Consider the following 5,000-nt stretch of genomic DNA (forward strand, 5'->3'; position numbering starts at 1 on the left):
ACAACACGTAAAGTGGTACCGCTGTCACCACATTCAATCCAACAACCTGCCATCTGTCAGCGTCACTCACTGTGTGTGTGTGTGTGTGTGTGTGCGCCAAACTGTTCCTGCATAGAAGTGTGTTTGAGAGGAGATAGTGAGTCCGTGTGCACCTTTGTCATTTATCAGTGTCAATGCCAAGGTGTTTGTGTGTGCGTGTGTTAAGACGTGTGTGTGTGTGTGTGTGCGTGCGGTGAGATTGTGAGTGCGTGGACAGTTTTGTGTGTGAACCAGGATCTTGTGTGTGTGTGTGTTAAGACGTGTGTGTTTGTGTGTGTCGAGTCCGACCACACTTCCCACATCAAACACTAAACCAGTGGTTCTGAGCCTGTAAATAAACATGGGCAACATGGCAGCCCCCTAAAGGTGAAGCCAAACTGTCTTAACCGCCCCCTGGTGGCTGGACACGGTATAGCAGCTTAACATTACTGACTGTATACAAACACAGCCTTCATGTTTTTGTCTTTGGTGCATTTATACATTTTCTACATCCTTCACTCTCTCCCCTCTCCTCTTCCTCACCCTTCTCCTCACCTGTCGCACCTTATCCCCCCCCCCACCCCCTCTTGTCTTTTTGAAATCATTTACCTGTTCTGCGTTTCTTTAGTCTCAGAATCTGTGCACAGGACAGTGTCTGTGAGTAGAAGGACATACTGAGCACATTCAGTAAACACGGGGCTGGACAGCGGTGGTTTGTGGTGGAAGACGCTTTGCCACAGAACCATGAAAGGGGGTGTGGTTAAAGGATGAGAGGCAGACTGGGGGCCAATCAAAGGAGGGGAGCGTCAGCCAAAGTCTCCAAAGTCTCAAGGTCCAACTTGACCAGCGAGAGGAACTGCTCACTTATTTTTGAATAAACTCCACATACCTGCCTCTATCTCTATCTCCTCCTCCTCCTCTTCCTCCTCCTCTTCCTCCTCCCCCTCCTCCTCCTCTCCTTCTTCCTGTGTTTTCTCTCCTTCCTTCCCTCAGCCTCTGAATTCCTCGTCGCCTGTCTCACCCTCTCGCCGCCTCACACCTCTGCCGTCGCTGCTGCTCCCACATGAGTTATAACAGATAAGTACGGTTCTATCTTAAGCTCGGCTTCGCTCTCTCTCTTCCTGGAAAGTAATTTGGCAGCTGGTCGCGAAGTCACCACCTCTGTCACCGGGCGGCCATCTATCTCCTGCTTCTGGCTAAATCCTACTGCTACTGCTGCCCACTCACACACAATGAGACAAACACACACACACACACACACACACACACACACACACACACACACACACACACACACACACACACACACACACAATGAGACAAACACACACACACGCACACACAATGTGAGGATGAGACGCACTTCACATACACTCTGGGAAGAGACTTCCAAGAGAACACGCACACGCACACGCACACACACACAATGAGACAAACACACACACACACACACACACACACACCCAGGAGAACATGCACATGCACACGCACACACACACAATGAGACAAACACACACACACACACACACACACACACACACACACACACACACACCCACCCAGGAGAACATGCACATGCACACGCACACGTCAGCACTGGCAACAAGACTCAGATCGAGGGACATAACACACTGGTACAGATGTTGAAATAAACAACTTTTGGAACTACGATCCTGCCTCTGTGTGTTCTTCATGAGAAATCAGCTACAACAGTTTCTGAGCAACTCACAAGGTCGCATTTCAAGTTTCGAAATGTTGTGACACTGTTGAAAGGTCTTCCTCTTGTCCTACGCTCGTCTCTTTTGAACTATTGCTTTCACTGCCTCCAATGATTTCCGCTGGCACTGCTGCGTTTCATCTATTTCGTTGTGCACGAGAACAATGAACAAACAGGAACCTCCACGTTATACATTTCCTTATGACGTTTTTGAATTATGCTCAAACCAAGTGTTACACACATTTTGTTGCTGAAAATTTTCTTCCCGAAACCAGAAAAGGTTTGAAACCTTCCTGCACCATGTAGATCACCTGCAGTAAAAATGCTGCTGATATTAAAATGCTTAACGATGGCGTTAGTTCACGAAGCTGTTGTCAGTCCCATTAAATCAAGTAACTTGTGCTGTTATTGCCCAGTTCAACAGGGTAATGAGTAATGTGTAATCTATTACAGTGTGTGTGTGTGTGTGTGTGTGATGTTTCCAGCTGTGGGGCAGTAATGTTGCATGCAGGGCTCAGGTGTGATGAACAGAGCAGGGAAAGAGGAACACGGGAGGAAAAAAGAGGGATAAAGAGAAGATGAGGGAATAAAGGAGAAGAATGAAAACACTAAATACACAAAACGATAAAAGAGGGAGCAGCAGTAAAAGAGAGGTGGAGGTGGAGGTGCGGAGCGAGGGAGGTCTATTCTAATGGAGTGTTTTGCATTCAGGCAGCTGCTGGAGGCTGCCCCCCCCCCGCACACTGTGTCTATTAGTCTAGAGAAAGGGCAAACACAACAGCAGCCACGAGGCCTCGCCGCCGACTACACATCTCATTACATCCGCAATTTTCAGGAGCATCCTCGCCTGCTCCAAGCTTTTCCCGGCGCTGCTGGACCACAGGGGAAACTCGGAGCAACAACGAAACAACAAGCAGCTCAGCAGCAGATTGTGAGTCCGTCCCACCCGACACACACAGGACACACAATCCCTGTTCAACCGTCAGCACGGACCCAGCAGCAGCAGCCTTACACACAAAATCCAGGGTTACTCACTCTGGTGTTTCCTGCTTAAGTGGAAATCCCGTTTGGAGCCGAGTTGTGTTCTTCCATTATTTATTTTCAAACCTGCAGAAATCTGTAGTTTGAAGCGAGGCAATGGTGCGTTTCCTTTGGTCGCCTGTTGGTGGCGTCTTGTCCTCTTTGTACATTGGTCAGCGTTGTGTTTATCTGGAAGAAGAGTCTTCAAGAGTTGGAAGTCACCTTTTTATGATACACTTTTCAGGTCTTGGTGGTTTTTTACTCTATATTTGAAGCAGATGAAGGATTTTAGTCGTCGGACGTCTGGATCTGAAGTTTTCAGAGAAACGAGCGGAGCAAACGTCAGTGGAAGCTCGACTCTCAGCCAATCAGAGACGAGTCAGAGAAACACCGAGTTTTAACAGGAAGCTGCTGTTTGTGTTTGAGGAGGAGGAGGAGACGTCTGAGGAGGATTCAGATAAAAACCTCCTGACCCATCGACACTGAGGGAAGAAGACTACAACTCCCATGATCCCTCACTGCTGCACCACATCAACCCTCCTGTGCTCCCGTGGAGGGGAAGCTGCTGTTCTGACGTCAGTGTGCTCATGTGTCAAATAATACGAGTATTACAAACCATCAATCTGCTTCCAACTCCACATGGAGGTTGATCTTGTCCTAACGTTGTTTCTGTTCTGCCCCATGTTTGAACACAGTAAATGTATATGAATAGTAAAACAGCCGTTAGTAATGAATTAATGAAACGCTCCCTCCACACTCCTCCTCAGGGTGTAGACACAAGCACGTAATCTGGAGTCAATTTGCCTAAATCACTTTAACTTAAATCCCTGTTTTTCAGATAAAAACAGGAAGAGGAAAGTCTAAATGTTGCCTGACGGAGTGTGTGTGTGTGTGTGTGTGTGTGAGTTAAAGGATCAGTGTGTATCTCTCAGTCTCTGAGTCCTCCAGCACCAGACAGAAAGCTCATTAGGTCCCTCAGCTCAGAACATAAAGCTTCTGCTGCTCCTCAAAGAAAAACCCTCGGTGCTACAGCACTTTAATGAAACCAACTTAGAATCGTATAACATCTGGATCGTGTCCTGATTTTACAGAAGCTCCAGGAACTTTTTCTTCATGGACGCCGTGTGGTCCTCGCCCGCTAATCAATAAGGACGCTTCACTTATCATTACACACAGTGTTTCTACGAATGGTGAAACTGGATTTAACTCGATACTCGTTTCATTTCCAGGTCTCCTCCTTGTTTGATCTCCTCAATTCATTTAAATACTAAAGTTAATGTGGTCGCAGCAGTGAAGTGAAAGTGTTTAGTCAAACCACTGACACTAAACAAAGACGGACGTCAAAGTCATTTCGGGTCGTTCTCGTCACACTGATGCTCAAGTGTTCATGTTTCAGATCAGTTTGGATTTAATTAGTTATTTAGTAATTACTTTTCTCTATATAACGAACTATATAGTGAGTTCATCAGAGAAAGACCGAGCGTCGTAAAGCAGACGTCCTTGTCTCAGGATTCGAACGTCAGACAACGAGAACGTCTGCTGCTGGAAAGTCCCACAGTAAATTGTGGCCCATGTATCTGAGATATTTGATCTTTATTCTCGCGCAGCGGGGGGGGAAGTGGAGATGCGTCATCCATCTGTATTCACAGTCTGAGTGACGCAGACGGGTTTCAAAGAGAGAGAAGCAGTAAATATCTGCGTTCGCTGCTGTCGAGACAAACGGAGTCTGGATTCACGTAGAAGAGCTTTGTCCTGTCGCCTGCTCTGATGTTCCTCGACTGGTCCAATCAGATCGCTGAGCACCACCACCCGCTCCGCCTCCTTCTCCCTCCCCCTCGCTTTCTGTGTTCTCTCCATCTCCAATGAAATGAGAAATGACAGAGAGGCAGCCATTAGCCCCCCCCCCCCCCCCGGCTCCTGCTCCAGCTCACTGTTTAACCTGTCATCTCGTCTCTGCCACGGTGAAACACTCTTATCATTAGAGGCGTGTGTTGAGGTGTGAGCGGCTGTGTGTGTTTGTGTTATCTTCCACCTTGTTGGGCTGAGGTTCCATTAGAGAAGATCAGAAACGCCGAGGCATCGCTCTGTGCTGCCGGCGGTGGAAGGAGGAGAAGGGAGGGAGGGAGGGAGGAGAAGGAGATGTGTAGACAGTCAGGGAGTAAACAGTGCTGTCTGGAAACAAGCGTACCCTCCTCCTCCTCCTCCTCCTCCTCCTCCCTCACACATATGTGCACTTTACATCTCG

General features: G+C 47.9%; 2 protein-coding genes across 3 annotated transcripts in view; both read right to left on the reverse strand.

Moving 5' to 3' along the window:
- si:cabz01090165.1 (uncharacterized protein LOC100333421 homolog) overlaps positions 1-5,000 on the reverse strand; it is a 218,312-nt gene that overhangs the window by 130,451 nt on the left and 82,861 nt on the right. The gene's annotated exons all lie outside the window — the stretch shown is intronic.
- The window catches only part of LOC117773061 (basic proline-rich protein-like), a gene marked incomplete at its 3' end in the record, with an annotated part of 270,081 nt that overhangs the window by 33,891 nt on the left and 231,190 nt on the right, over positions 1-5,000 (reverse strand). The gene's annotated exons all lie outside the window — the stretch shown is intronic.

Source organism: Hippoglossus hippoglossus, chromosome 13, assembly GCF_009819705.1.
Source record: "Hippoglossus hippoglossus isolate fHipHip1 chromosome 13, fHipHip1.pri, whole genome shotgun sequence".
Taxonomy (NCBI): domain Eukaryota; kingdom Metazoa; phylum Chordata; class Actinopteri; order Pleuronectiformes; family Pleuronectidae; genus Hippoglossus; species Hippoglossus hippoglossus.